At 44.0% G+C, this 15,890-nt stretch overlaps 1 protein-coding gene across 2 annotated transcripts in view; it reads right to left on the reverse strand.

Annotated features, from left to right (window-relative positions):
* Window positions 1-15,890, reverse strand: part of MYO1B (myosin IB) — a 188,857-nt gene that overhangs the window by 164,107 nt on the left and 8,860 nt on the right. Inside the window, exon 1 of one of the 2 annotated variants that reach the window (XM_043445021.1) lies at window positions 5,321-5,459. The exons of the other annotated variant lie outside the window; for it this stretch is intronic. The gene's annotated coding sequence lies outside the window, so the exon portion shown is untranslated. Of the gene's footprint in view, window positions 1-5,320; window positions 5,460-15,890 lie in introns of those variants that run through there. 2 annotated transcript variants of the gene reach the window in all.

Consider the following 15,890-nt stretch of genomic DNA (forward strand, 5'->3'; position numbering starts at 1 on the left):
AAGGAGGGACTCAAATGTTCATGTTCAAAGCAGCATTATTCACAAAACAAAATATGGCACACAAACAATGGAATATCATTCAGCCTTAAGAAAAAAAGCAAATTCTGACACATGTTATCGCACAGATGAAACCTGAGGACATCTTGCTAACTGAAACGGTTCAAGTGTTAGTCGCTCATTTGTGTCCGACTCTTTGTGAACCCACGGATGGGAGCCTGCCAGGCTCCTCTGTCCATGGAACTCTTCAGGCAAGAACACTGGAGTGGGTTGCCATTTTCTCCTCCAGGGGATCTTCCTGACCTAGGGATTGAACCCAGGTCTCCTGCATTGCAGAGTTCTCCCACACTGCAGGCAGATTCTTTACCATCTGAGCCACCAGGGAAGCCCCAAGAATACTGGAGTGGGTTGCCATTCTCTTCTGCAGGGGATCTTCCTGACCCAGGGATCGAACCCGGATCTCCCGCATCGCAGGCGGATTCTTTACCTTCTGACCAACTGAAATAAGTCAGTCACAAAAGGACAAGTACTGCATGACTCCACTTATGTGAGGTCCTAGAACAGTCGGACACGACTGAAGTGACTTAGCAGCAGCAGAGCAGTCAAATTCATGAAGACAGAAACTAGGACGGTGGTTACCAGGGGCTGAGGGAGGCGGGAAAGGGAAGTTGCTGTTTAACCAGTACAAGGTTTCACTTTGGGAAGATGACCAATGGTGTTGATGGTTACACAACAATGTAAATATACTCAATGCCACTGAACTGCACATTTAAAAAGGTTAAAATGGTCATGATATGTTATGTATATTTTATCAAATATAAAAAAAACTTCCTCATCAGAGCTGACATGACTCCACAATTGGACTCCAGCCCTCCTCCTCGTTCTCACTGCTGCTTGACCAAGTCTCTCAACCCCTTAAGGCAAACCTCACACAAGGGACCTCCTGGGACAGACAGGAAAGTGGTTCTAGCTGTAGGCCTTTGCTCCACAGATCAGCTGAGCTGCTTGTCTTAAATAAATCCCCGCTGACTTAAACCGGTATGAGCAGCCCTTCCCCAAAGGCCATGTGCTCCGAGCAAGCCCTACACATCCAGCACAACTGTCAGCCTGCTGGTCTCCTCCGGCCTCTGGAGAAAGCCTGGGCTCCCCACGTGTGAAGACTCCCGCTGCCTGGCCAAGGGAGGGTGCACAGGGCGCTGGTGTGCGGAACAGGTGGATGGATGCACGTGGGACTGACTCAGCCCATTTTTCCTTCCAGGGCTGTTTCCATTAGCTCTACCCTTCCTGCCAGAGAGCCTCATGAGGTTCACCAGGAATAAGAAAGACCTGGCTTAGAAACTGAAGGCCAAAACACTTTCTCAGTATTTGTGAAGTTAAGGGCAAGTGGAATGAAAACTGCATTCTTTAGGACAATTAGCTCAAGCAGAGTGTTTCTTAAAGGAGAAGAGGTGGGTGGACCACACAGGGTGCTATGCGGGGCTCCCCCAAGTCTAAGCAAATGGGCCATGATGTGCATTTGTGAAAAGGCTCAGATGGTACCAATTTTCATTCCTATCAACACACTCCTTAGAGAAGCTCATAGTATACGGGATGCTGATTCATGGCTTTACTTCACATAGTTATCTGATTTTCCAATCCTGTCTTCCACTGTTAAAGCCACTACATACTGAGGTTTTATCCATCTTTCTCCAAAGTGTTTTGTTAAGGATATTTAATAGACTGCTAGTAGGAAGGCCTTTGTTAGCATCTTAGATTTAGGAAAGAAACAGGCCTAACTACTGGGCAGTTTCCATATAATAACTGTTGTCTTGAGCTCCAACTATGGATAATACAAAGGACATTAAGTTATCAGGCAATGATAAAGTGGAATAGATTTGAACTGGGAATGAAAACAAACAGCTAAAACCATACAAAAGCCCATAAACCACAAAGCCAGACCCAGATCTTATAAAGCTCTGTGAATGCAAAAGGCAATTATTCCAACTTTCTGGGTATCTAAGCATCCACACCCCAGAGGGTACCTCTGAATAGGCAGAGATGGGCCAGGAACCACTCAGTGTCAATGTCAAGGTTTGTTTCTGTCTGGGTACAGCAAGGCTGGCCTTATCAACCAAAGCCGTCAGCCAGGAGCTGGGCTACCCTCAACCCCGGGCACGGTCCAGTTATTAAGGATTTGAAAGATAGCATCTAGACAGAACTTTATAATTTATAATGTGATGTGTAAAAAAAAAAAAAAAGCTTTTTTCTCACTAAGGAAATGATGAATTGTATTATCAAGACTAATTAGAAAGACTTTTGAATCAAAAATAACTGGCTGCTATGACAACATTGAAGGTTTTGGATTACAAACTACAAACTACCTCTTCTGATGTACAAGCAAAATTTCTTAGGATCCCAGGCAAATCCTTATTTTACCAGAGATAGAAATGGACCCAGGAGATGTTGCATATTTGGTTTCTGGAAGAGCCAGGGTGAAGAGGAAGCTTTCCTAATGGGTCTAAGAGTATAGGCTTTCACACTTATTATATTACACACACATTCTTCACTCTAATTCCTAAGTCATCAAACTTCAGAATACTCCACAGTTCTTAAAGAGAAGCTTGACTTGGGAAAGAGTAACTTTTCACAAGTTTAGTAGCAAGCGTTTACCATGACTGAGAATTCCCATTTGATCCACCCAACATGGAACATCACAGGCTTTGAATCACTGACCCAAGCTTGCATCCAAGGAAATTCATCTCTGGAATTTGAGTTTCTGATCTAAAAACTCAGGGATGACAACATCCAGTCTGCTTCTCTTTTGAGAAAGCAAAGCCCGACTCCCAGGAGGCTGTCACCAGATGCCAGTTCTCTCCCTCCCTAGCGCCTGCTTCTCCTAACCTCTCCCCTGCTCAGCCTTGAGGTCTCCGGGCCGGTGTGTCCATGTAAATAACCTCGAGCATTGCCTCCTGTGCAATGGGCATCCCATGGAGGTCAGTACCCCGAGGAGGCATGCAGCCAACAGCACTGTCTCCACCGTCACTTCCCGGAGGAAGTTCTGCAGAGTCATGGCAGGAACAACTGCCAAAGGGCAGGGTGCCTTCAGAGAACACCACCCACCCCCATGCCTCTTCTCCACCCCCTTCCTCAGTGTGGCACCCATCGGGAATGCAAGACAAGCCGTCCTGGCTTTAGGGGGAACCTATGGTGGTGCTGTCCCACTCACACTGGACATTATGAGAACTCATGAGCTAATGTCTGAAAAGGCCTATGACTTCTGGAGGGACAAAGGAGCCAAAAACTATAAACCACTGTTATAGTAAGAAACACAAACTCAGCTGCACTGGGACCTGCAAATTATAACCAACAGGCCTCTCAATCCGTTCCCTCATGACGGATTAAAAAAATTTCCAAGAAGTCCAGCGTGTTTAGATTGCCAAACCTGACACCCTGGGACCCCCAGGTGAACGTAAAAGGGCTCGCGTGTACCTGGCACTTCTGACGGCTCTGATTAGCTTCTGGCTGGTGCTCAGACCCCAAATGTGACCAGTGGTTATTGAACAGAACACAGCCACCAGGGGAAATCCAACTTTCCTTCCAGATGAACCGGCCTGTTAATCAGAGGGTCTCAGTCTCGTCCCACACGCTCACACCCGCACCCAAGCTCTCCTGTCCCGAGCCCCTCCTCCTGCTTACATGGTTTGGAGTCCTTCTCTCTGTTCTCTGTATACTTGATCAGACCATCCAAGCACGCAAGCTGTTCCCCTAAAGTTCAAAGTACAGTGATTTGCACCTGGGAGCCACACATGTAGGGTTCCTTGTACCCAGCAGTTTGGGGGTCCCTATATGTCAATATTTGAGGACACTTGGCTGAACAAAGACACTCACATGAAATAGCCTGGGGTACACCAAAGCAAAACTACTTTCCTTAAAAAAGGCTCCTTGCGTCACCCAGGCTCTCTTCGGTGACAATGGAGGGAAATGTACTGAATTTAGTGCACTCTCTGCGGTAAGGAAGCAAAGGATCTCTCCGGGAAACATCAGCTGTTGCATTCTGCAACAGACCAGAAGTTGGAATGAACACCACAGTGGCTCAGAAAGAATCCCCCGAGTTCCATGCAGTAGCGCAGGGGGACCCAGGGCACTGCCAACGTTGAGACTCAGTCTCCCCACAGAGGAGCTGAACACAGAGTCTCCTAAGGTCTTGTCCCGGCTCCCATCATTACTGACTCAGCATGAATAGCTCAACTGGGAAAGACTGACTTCCTTCATTTCAGGGTAAGCAATCACGGGTCTGATTACAAAGAATGTGAAAAACCAAAAATGCCAGGCCACATAAAACTTTCCCAATGACACTTACTCAGACATAAAGGAACGCAGCTCTCTTTGTTCTGACCTCACCAGCCAAAAAAAAAAAACAAATATATATATATATATATACATAAAGGGAATAACCACACACAGCACAGAGGGAAATGCACAAAATCACAGGATCACCATCAGGAAAGGCATCAGGACACATGTGACCGTGTTCTCTGTTTACAACTACACGCTTAGCTGCAAAATGGCACTGGCTGTTTTAACAAATGTATCTAGTTATGAAAGCAAAAAGGGATCTAAAATTAAAAATTAAGAAATCTATATAAAACCAACTATACTCTAATAAGAATTAAAGAAAAAGAAACTACAGTAAAAGAAAAATATGCATCACTCAACACTACCTCTTCAGTAATGTCTCTGTGCTTGTGGTTAAGAAAAAGTATTTTTGGAATAATAAAAATTCAGAAGCTTCCTCAAGCAGTTATCCACTAAACCACTTTAGTGGATAGTTACATATCCACACTATTTAATCAAAGACAGAGATGTTTATACATTTACGTTAGGGCTTCATGAATGTTTATTAGTTGAGAACTGATCAAACAAAAACAGCTAACATGTTACCAAAATGACACTGATATGTAAATTGAGAAGGCAAAATGACTTTGTCACTGAAAAAGAATTTTTAAAGAAAATAGCTAAATTACACTGGGGTTACTTCACCTAAATTGACTAAAATTAGCAGTCAGATTAGAATTTGGAACTATTTTCTGGAATAACTTTTTTCTAGTTTTTGCTCATTTTGGAAGCATTACTGAATTTAAAACCAAATGCATCAACTTTCAAACTACCACATTTTAATATTGTACAGCATCAACTCAAAAGGCCTAAACACCTTAAATTTACACTCTATCTTTAATCATGTCTCTCACTAGATAAGTAGGTAGGCAGGTAGATCTAAAAACTACGGAGTTCTCTTTAAATGACACAATTATGACATCCGAGTTTAGAAATTAAAACTGCTTACCAACTTTTCTTCTCCATTGTTTTTTCCACCAGTTTAACCAGCACTCTAGCATTCAGTTCATATGAAAGGGAGAGACAAACATTCGTTGTGACAGGGAAAACACACTAAGTACAACAAATATATTGCAAACAGATAAGAGGGGGGAAGTAGTTCAATATCCTGTGGCTAGGAAGACACAGCCTCAGCTTCCATCCAGAACTGCATTATATGATTAACCAGGCTGGGCTCTTCCAATCACAGCCTCCTGTTCTGACCTGTGCCCCTATGATGCAAAGGTACTGGAAGAACAAGGAACGAGAGACCCTTCCCTGCTTCCCGTCACTGGCAAACTAGCTGGGTGAAAAAAATTCTCAGGAGCAATGCAACGAATAAAGCAAGCGCTCAAGGATTTCCCTGGCAGCCCAGTGGTTAAGACTTTGCCTTCCAATGCCAGGCAGGCTCAACCCCTGGTGGGCAGAGCTAAGAACCCACATAGCTTGCAAGGCCAGCAAGCCAAAAAACATAAAACAGAAGCAAAATTGTAACAAATTCAACAAAGACTTTAAATATGGTCCACATCAAAATTAAAAAAAAAAAAAATCTAAAAAAAAACAAGTGCTCACATAGGGCTGATAATTAACCATAAAAAGAATATAGAGACTACCATCTATGTTCAAAGGTGAACTATTTTCATGGTCTAGGAGAATCACAGAAGGATGGCTGAAGAGGTGAAACCTGACCATCCTTCTTGAGGATGAGTAGGATATGATTACTAGAATGTGATCAGGGGCTTCCCAGGTGGCGCTAGTGGTAAAGAACCCACCTGCCAATGCAGCAGACCTAAGAGATGCAGGTCTGATCCCTGGGTCAGGATGATCCCCTGGAGGAGGGCATGGCAACCCACTCCAGTCTTCTTGCCTGGAGAATCCCCATGGACAGAGGAGCCTGGTGGGCTACAGTCCACAGGGTCTCAAAGAATGGGACACGCCTGAAGCAACTGAGCACTCAGAATGTGATTAAAGAGAGAATAACTTAAACAAGAGGTACAAGACCTATTCAGAAGATGGTGTCTAGACAGAACAGCAGCAGGAGACAGCTAATCTCACGTCCTGCGGGGCCGTGAGGCTGGGAGGAGAGAAGAGCTGGGGCAGGGCTGAGGTGGTGGGGGTCGAGGCGGGGGAGAGGGGAAGGGGCATCACACAGCCTGCCTCTTACAGTCATTACTGGTCTCAGTGCATCCAGGGGGCAACAAGTGTGACTGACAGTCACTGGTGATAGTCGGATGGAAAATGAAGTTGAGGACAGGCGTTAGAGATGATGGGAAGTCATCAAAAATTTTTGAGCAGACATGGAGACAACAAAAATTTGAAATTTGATCAGGAAATAATCTGAATTTGTTGGGGGAGTGAGTAGAAGCAGGAAGTGGGATTGCTCTGTGCAGTGTTCAGTTCAAGCACTGCATAAAAATGGGCCAGCCAAGGGGTAATGTGGGGACTGACATCAAGTCAAGCTCCTGAGGGGCTGGGATTGCCCTAAAGGACACCTTTTTCTACTTGCATAAATGCACTGTACAAGCTAGCAGCAGGAAATTCAGTTGGGGCATGAATCTAGAAGTCAGGAATAAGAACTAGGGTAGAACTAATAGAAATGAAACAAGGTAAGTGCAAGAGAAAGAACAGACAAATCTATCATAAGAGGTGGGAAACTAACTTGATGGCAGAGCACAGAGAGAGAGGAGGATTTAAGACTCAGGTCCTTTTTCATCCTAATGCTTAAGTTTGGCTGGTTGTTTTTTTTTAAAGGTCAGTTAAGGTTGGAAGTCATAAGTAAATGATATATACCAAAGCCTATTATTTTTTAATATATGTGTTTAGTTGCACCGGGTCTTAGCAGCAGCATGGGGACCTTAGTTCCCCAACCAGGGACGGAACCTGGGTCGCCTGCAGTGGAAGCATAGTCTTAACCAGTGGACCACCAGGGAAGTCCCCCTAAACCTATTATTTTAAATAAACCCTATAAAGATATATATTTATTTTCCAATCTTTTTCTGTAGTGTTGAGGCCTTCTGAGTCTATGTCCATTGACTGTAGTCTCCAGTGGTCTCTTGTAAAACGTCCTCCATGGCATCACTTTCCAGGTCTAATTTCTTCAAAGAAAGGTAAGGCTATAAAGACACCTGGGATGCAATGTGGGGTGGACTGCAGTATTCCTGACAAATGCTCAGTACTCGTCTCTACGGGGTTGCTGAATTCAGGTGTATAGCTAAGGAGGTTTCACATCTGCCCTTTCTCTGCCACAGGGTAAGCAGTGTTTCAGAGGGCACAGCTCCATCACATGCACCCTGGACTGAGGACCAGGGCCACATGGGCAGACCTCCCGCCTCACCTATAATGGCCCACCCACTGTGAGTGTGATTATTTGAGTCACTAAGATTCTCAGGTTTTACATAATCACAAGTTAATCTGCTTATGCTAAATAACTGACAATTTTAATAGGAACACTTATTTTATGCTCTCCCAAATCCTCTGGGATTCCCCGGTGGCTCAGTAGTAAAGACTCTGCCTGCCAAGCAGGGGACACAGGTTCAATCCCTGGGTCAGGAAGATCCCCTGGAGAAGGGAATGGCAATCCACTCCAGTATTCTTGCCTGGGAAATCTTATGGATAGAGAAGCCTGGCGGGTTCAGTCCACAGGGTCACAAAGAATGAGACATGACTGGTCAACTAAACAACAGCAAATCTTTTAGTTACTTCAGCTACTCCTAAATCAGCTGTAATCACTTTTAGAAATTTATTCTTATTAGGTGGTTTATAAAATAATCAAATGATTTTTCATAGAAACAATTCTTTCTGCATACATTTTAAAAACATTATATTAACTATAAGAATAAGTAAAGATGGCATAAATAGGCTTGAAATAAACACAGCTGAGTCCAGATAAGCATAGACTGGTAAGAAGGGAAACTCAAGAGCCCACTTATAGGATGGCCCTCCAACTTGGCATTTCCTGTGTTATGGGCATCAGCTGATATATTTCACAAAGGAAAAGAGCGCCAGCTAACCCAGCCAATCTGGAGGTCACTAGGAGCTTAAAGAGTTTTTTTAAAGTTATGAGCCTAGACAGTTATAAGAATGAACAGTACTATCATGTTACCAGGCTAAAAATCTAGTTGGTTTTTCAAAACCATATCCAACTACCATATTTATTCTGTCCCAAATGTACAGTCAGAAGTGCTTAGGTCATTTAAGAAAGCACAAAAATAACACTTCAAACCCACAACCAGACATAGAGTCAAGAGTACAAGGTCACATGTCATTCCAATAACCTACCTCTCAAAGATAGAAAAAACACAGAAGTTACTATTAAAAACTAAATTTGAGTTTCATACTTTAAAATTATATACTTCTTTTAAAGCTGTCGACAGAGATAAATGTTCCTCTCAAGCTTGCCCAGAAAAATCTGGGTGCTTCTATTTTAGGTAGCCAAATAGTAAATCCATCCATAATTTATCTCCTTTGAGAAATCTGGTAGCCTTTTCAATGAAAATATGAACTGTTATGTAGAAATCATGCTGATATATTTCAATAGACTACTGAGAGAGACACTATGTAAACACATATACAGACACCCCAAAGTGAGCAACCATTTTAAATAACATATACTCACAGTTCAACCCCAACTCCTTCACCAATACCATGCATGGAAAACCTCCCTCGTCTGCATCTAGTAGGAGAACCTACACTTCTATATGCTTTTAATTCCAAAAAAAAACCACCCACATCTGGAGAAAAAAGGCAGTAATACCATATCTACCCAAATAGTTCTGCCCCCAGGCACTACTGGGATAGCCACCCACTCAAGTCTTATTTTAGCTGACATGGGCTCTTGGGTGGGGGGGTGGGAAGGAATCCAAATCGAAACTTTGGGGGGGGGAGCATTAATTTGTAAAATATGAGGGGAACTCATAAAAATTTTGACTGAACCCTGACTAAATCAGTGTTTCCACTATGGTTTGTTTTTGCTTTTTTTTTTTTAAACTGTGAAATGAGCAGCCATGAGGGCAAGATTACAGAATGGTTTAGTCTGAGCATCAATTAAATTTACTACAGGGTTAACCAGACACAACTTTTACACCTGAGAGAATGAATGCTTTGCTATATGAGATTGAGTTAGAGCTGAGGAAGAGTTGGACAAATAAATGAACTTGATTCCAGGAAGAGAATAAAGCCAGCCAAGGCCTAAATCCTAGAAAACCTGGACACCAAGGGACCGGGGGAGGTGAGGATAAGACTAGAGCAAAGGTCACCACAGCCACACTCGTGGGCTCTGTGTGAGGGTCAACGGTGTGCAGGATGGGGGGTGTGGACGAAGGAGACAGAACAAGCGTGTCATCAGATCTAGAAACCACCTGTTAGGAGTTGAACTGTGTCTTCACCCCAATGCCAAATTCACATGCTGAGGCCCTAACCCCTAGCACCTCTGAGTATGGGACAGGGGATCTTTCTCCATCCAGGGATCGAACCTGCATCTCCTGCATTGCAAGTGGATTCTTTACCTCTCTTCACCATATTTTATCCCTGGGTCGAGAAGATCCCTGGAGAAGGAAATGAGAACCCACTCCAGTATTCTTGCCTAGAAAATTCCAAGGACAGAGAAGCCTGGCAGGCTGCAGTTCATGGGGTTGCAAAACAAGTCAGACACGACTGAGGGACTCAACAACAACAACACTTGGAGACAGGGCCTTTAAACAGGCGATTAAGTTAAAATGAAGCTGTTAGGGTGGACCCTAACCCAACATGACTGGTGTCCTCATAATGTAACAGGAACACAGCCAGCATAGACTGAGGGATGCCTCTACAAGGTCCAGTGGGAAGGCGGTCATCTGTAAGTCAAGAACAGAGGCCTCAAAGAAACCAAACCTGCCGACTCCTTGATCTTGGACTTCCAGCCTGCAGAACTGTGAGAAAATGTATTTCTGCTGTGTACCACACCCAGTCATAGTATTTTGTCAGAGCAGTGCATGCAGATTAATACGACATTCTATAACCCCTTATAAGACTGCCTACTTCTCTCTTCCTCCACAGCCAAGCTTTCTGATGCACCCGACCTTTGACCTTGACCTTTGCCATCCTTCCTAGGCATCCAGAGCTCACTCAGCACATGCCCCTGAAACATCTTCAAGTACAATGTCACCACCTGTTTGCTGCCCACCGCACTTCTTCCTAAAACCTGTCTCCAGCCCTGGCTTCCCTCTGGCCACTTCTTCCTGGCTGTCCACTTCCCACCCCAACCACTCCTCCTTCTCCTCAGCAGCTTCTTCTCCTTTGTCCACTTGTCACAAAATAATGCCTCCCAGACTTCTATCACCCACCTTCTCCCTTCCTCCCTCCTCACTCTAAGTGACCCTCACAACATCCACAGCTTCGATCACACCTAGACGCTGACGGTCCCTCCATCCAGACCTCAGTCCCTGGCCTGTCCCTGGGCCCTAGTGTCTGCGCTTCGTGGATCTGTTAAATCCCACTCTCTGTCTGGAGGCCCCGCATCCCAAATGAAACCCACCACTTTCAGCCTATCTGTGCCAACCATTCACAACGTCACACAGGCTAGAAACTCAGGAGTCATCCCAGACCCCCACTTCCCCAGCCCTCTCCACCCAGTCACTACATCCCCCCACTGATTAAAGAAGGATGCAGCAGAACACTCACCACGATCACTGACCCAAGCAGCACATTCTCAACAGCCACCATCAGCAGATCACCCACAATACAGAAAAGGCTCAACGTACAAAAATGTTCATCATAGAATCATTATTTTACAGGAGCAAAGTGGTAGAAGCAACCCAAATGCCCAATAAACAGGAGGTGCTTCAGAAAATGGTTGTACTCAACAGAATACACAACTATAAAATTTATTTCAAACCCTGTAGTAACAGAGAAAATACGTGAATGCTATGATTAAATCATTGCAAAACAAACACACAGAAAGCTTGAAAAGGAATATTCAGAAATGGTCATAGTTGATATTTTACAGTCAGCTGGCTCAAGAAGTGTCTTCTTTTAGTTTCTTTTCCTAAACTTTCTATAATGTTCTTAAGGTGATTTTTTTTTTTTAGTACAAAATATCCAAAAGCGAGTGTTTGTTAGTAGTCTTGGACCTTCTGAGTTGCCTGGTTTCAGGATAAATGGGAATTTTACTACAGAACTCCCTTCAGCTGCCACGCTACCTTCATGTTACATCTGTTGCAACATCCAACGCAAACTCCCACGAAATCATGTTTCCTTCTAAATCCCATTATACTTGTAGCCCTCAGCGTGAGATCCTAAAAATTGATTCTTTCAAGAAATCTAACTGGACACATTAACAGCTGCATGACTGCGGAACTGGGCTCCCAGCATCTGCTGTGGTTATTAACTGTTCTAGGAAGAGAAGATCAACACACAGGCGCGGCTGCCAGGAGGGCAAATGCAGAGCTGGAGTAGAATCACAGAAGGTGAAGCCCCGAGGTACCAAGTGTCCGACAGGGCTGCTGACTAACAGGTCAGTAAGGGGCATTTTTCCATCCAAGGGGAGAAGCTGTCAACACTTTCATCCCAAAGTCCATGAGATACGAAACAGTTTCCTGTTGCATTTTACCTACATTTTCCTGTTTCTTTTTAAAATTATCAACAAATGGCAAACATTAAGGTTGGGCTGACAGTTTGACCACTATTTCTCAAACAACTCATGCCATCCCCTTGGCATGCATCAGCTAAATCCAACAAATTTCTCTTCCTCGATGTACTGGTGTAGATGAAGTGAAACAGACAAGCTATAAGATCTCGTCCATGCCTGGTGGGTCAGTGATAATACAGACCTTTCAGAACTGCTGCCTTACTCAATAGTCGTATATATGTTGTTGCCTTTTTAAAGAATTCCTCTGATAAATCCCTTTGAAAAGTAAATACTAAATCCCAGTTATGTGTGTTAGTGGTTCAGTCACATCTGACTCTCTGTAACCCCATGGACTGTAGCCCACCAGGCTCCTCTGTTCATGGAATTCTCCAGGCAAGAATACTGGAATAGGTAGCCACTCCCTTCACTAAGGAAATCTTCTCAAACCAGGGATGGAACCCAGGTCTCCTGCATTGGCAGGAGGATTCCTTACACCCAATCTATCAATCTAGATTTTACCATAAGTAAACTAGACGTCCTTATACCAGAGAAAGAACACACATAAATATTTATGTTGTTCAAATCAGACATTGTGGTTGAAGATGAAAAACATTACAAACTGTGGAATAAAGTATAGGAAGGCATCCCTTTATTTAAATCCCCTCAACTAGATTTTATATTTGACTGTCAAACATCACTGAAATTAGCAATATTTCTCAAGTAAATACCAGGCAACATTGCTGTCACATTCCTTTGAAATTCTCACTAGTATCATTTTGAGATATTTACAGCATGCCACTGCTTAAAAATAAATTCCTGTAGATAAAATAAACTTAGCAGAAAGCCCATTTCTCCATTCACAATTACTTGAGAAGGGACATATAAAAGGAAAACTGGAAAGCTCGCTGAAGTTTTTTAAAAAGTAATTAAAATCAACGGGCTTTTGAGGAAATGTGTCAAATTTGGCAAAGTTCTATTTCTAAAGATGTATTTTGGCAATTTTCCAGAAAATTTTATTTTCTTAGGCTCCAAAATCACTGCGGATAGACTACAGCCACAAAATTAAAAGACACCTGCTCCTTGGAAGGAAAGCTGTGACAAACCTAGACAGCATTAAAAAGCAGAGACATCACTTTGCCAACAAAAGTCCATATAGTCAAAGCTATGGTTTTTCCAGTAGTCATGTACAGATGTGAGAGTTGGGCCATAAAGAAAGCTAAGCACCCGAGAAGTGATGCTTTTAAATTGCAATGCTGGCGAAGACTCTTCAGAGTTCCTTGGACAGCAAGGATATCAAACCAGTCAATCCTAAAGGAAATCAACCCTTAATATTCACTGGAAGGACTGATGCTAAAACTGAAACTCCAGTACTTTGGCCACCTGACACAAAGAGCAGACTCATTGGAAAAGACCCTGATGCTGGGAAAGATTGAGGGCAGGAGGAGAAGGGGGCACAGAGTATGAGATGGTTGGGTGGCATCACTGACTAAATGGACGAGTTTGAGCAAACACCGAGAGACAGTGAAGGGCAAGGAAGCCTGGCGTGCTGCAGTCCATGGGATCACAAAGAGTCAGGCGCGACTTAGCTAGTGAACAACAACAATTTTCCATTGTTCTTTAAGCTTGGAAAACTTTAAAAATTCTGACACATAACAAGAAAGTGGCCATGCCGACAACCCTAAACAAAATAAGAAAAGAGGAGAAATTCAACTTCAACATTCCCTCAATTTTCCAAGTCCCCCAAGATTCTCAGTACTTTGATTTAGGAAATCAAAGACCACCCCCAGCAACCCACTCTAGTACTCTTACCTGGAGAATCCCATGGACAGAGGAGCCTGGCGGGCTATGGTCCATGGAGTCACAAAGAGTCAGACACAACTGAAGTGACTTAGCACACAGAACACAGACCACTCCCCCAGCCTTTAGTGAGCTAGGAAGTTAATTAATTCTAGATATGAGTAAATAAAAGGCAACTTAATTTAGATTTCTGAGGGTGAAAGTTACATTTATTTTTATGATTAAAAATAATAAAATTTAGTCTTTACTTTGAATTGTAGAAATGTGTGCATCATTTCCATGAGACAAGCAAGTAAAGGAGAAAGATGGGGTACTGAAAGAAGCAGTTCTCAAAGGGAGGGGAATACGAGGAAACCAAAAAGAGTAGCAGATGGCCAGAGGCCCACTCAGGGAGTGCAGCAAGAGACAAAATGGGAAAATGACGACAGAAAAAGAAACACTCAAAGACAGAAGAGCCTCACAAGAACCCACATCCCCGTCTTCTAACTTTCAGGAATACTTCTGCTGAAGACTTATTAAATACGGTGTGCTCCTGCAACTATAAGCATACATGGGAAACTCCCCCACCTGTGAACTGCAATCAAAACAGACAGACCCCAGGCATCCCACCCTCTTCTGCCCTACTTGAGGGAATCATTGGGCAATAGCAGCCTGATCTTTCTTATAAGATTTTTGTGTATTATTATCAGTTCAGAGCTAACATAACCAGATTACAGAAAACATGGAAAATAAACAGGGTTGTAAAGTAAGCCATCCCAACCTACTAAATTAACATGATCACTGTGAACACTTTGGTTTCTTTGTCATCTTTCTTCCTATACATTTTTCAGAGGAGTATCTAGAGACCTATAGCATATCATATATTATATGCACCGCTTAGAGTCAAACAAATCTGAATAGCTAGTGGGAGAAAGCGAAGAAGAACCCCAGAAATCCATTTTCAGGAAAGACTGAGGAGTAGCAACTAACATTTATACCAAGCACTTGCTCTGTGCCTGACAGTATTCTATACGCATTTTGACTTATTGAATTCTCAATACAACCCAAGGAAGAAGGCTCTGCTATTATCCAAATGTTGCAGATGAGAAAACGGAGGCAGAGACAGATTAAGCTATGTGCCCCAGGATGTGGACAGGGGCTGCTAAGCAGAAGAGTCAGGTTTCAAACCCAGTACTTTCCCCAAAGCAAAGTCTATAAAAATTGAACCACACTGCCTCTCGCTGAATGAGGGTCATCACTACCTGAGGGAGAACCAAACCTTAACACACTTGGCCCAGATACAAAGCCTCAAAGACCAAAGAGCTGTGACTAAAGTGTGTATTCTGAGGTGGAATCAAGTGTGCATGACTCAGACCAGTGTCCCCCACCCCCACCCCACCCTGTCACAGGAGCACCCTCTGCATGTCTAGAGAAGGGGCCAGAGGGAAATGGGAGAGAGAGACCCTAGACCCTGGAACAGCCAAAGATGGCCCTGCTCAAGAGCCCTCCCAGGAGGAGACAGAGGGCTTCTCCAGACCGCAGAGCAAACCTCAGTCCAACAGGGCAGAGCCCAGGACGCTGGTGTGCCCAGCAGCCATCAGGAACCAGGGCAGCGGCCACGCTCCAGGGGTGGACCAGGGGCTGGGGGTGGGCAGTGGCCCCATTCAGGTCCGCCACACAGGCCGCGCTCTCTTTACCTGGGGAGCCTCGTTTGAGAAGGAAGGGGAACACACTGACCAAATTTTTATGTCATCGTAACTTAAACACTATCACATACCGCTATGATGATGAGGGCGTGTGAGTCGCTCGGTGGTGTCCAACTCCTCGCGACCCCATGGGGCCTCCCAGGCTCCTCCATCCATGGAATTCTCCAGGAAAGAGAACTCCAATACTGGGGTGGATTGCCATGCCTTCCTCCAGGGGATCTTCCTGATGACTTACTATGATGATGACTTACTGAGAAGTCAAACTTTTTAAATCATTGATGACTAACATTTCCATCAATCGATCATTAAAGCAGGACTGCACCTCAGGGCTTCTGGACCCACCTTCACTGCCTGGAAAACTCCACCATCCTTCTCTTCCTGGGGAGGCCCATCAGGCAACTGCGTGAACGCCTGCTTCCTAAGGCAGGCCTTCCCTCTGCCTCCAAGCCCAAGTC

The sequence above is a fragment of the Cervus canadensis genome, chromosome 24, assembly GCF_019320065.1.
Source record: "Cervus canadensis isolate Bull #8, Minnesota chromosome 24, ASM1932006v1, whole genome shotgun sequence".
Classification (NCBI taxonomy): Eukaryota; Metazoa; Chordata; class Mammalia; order Artiodactyla; family Cervidae; genus Cervus; species Cervus canadensis.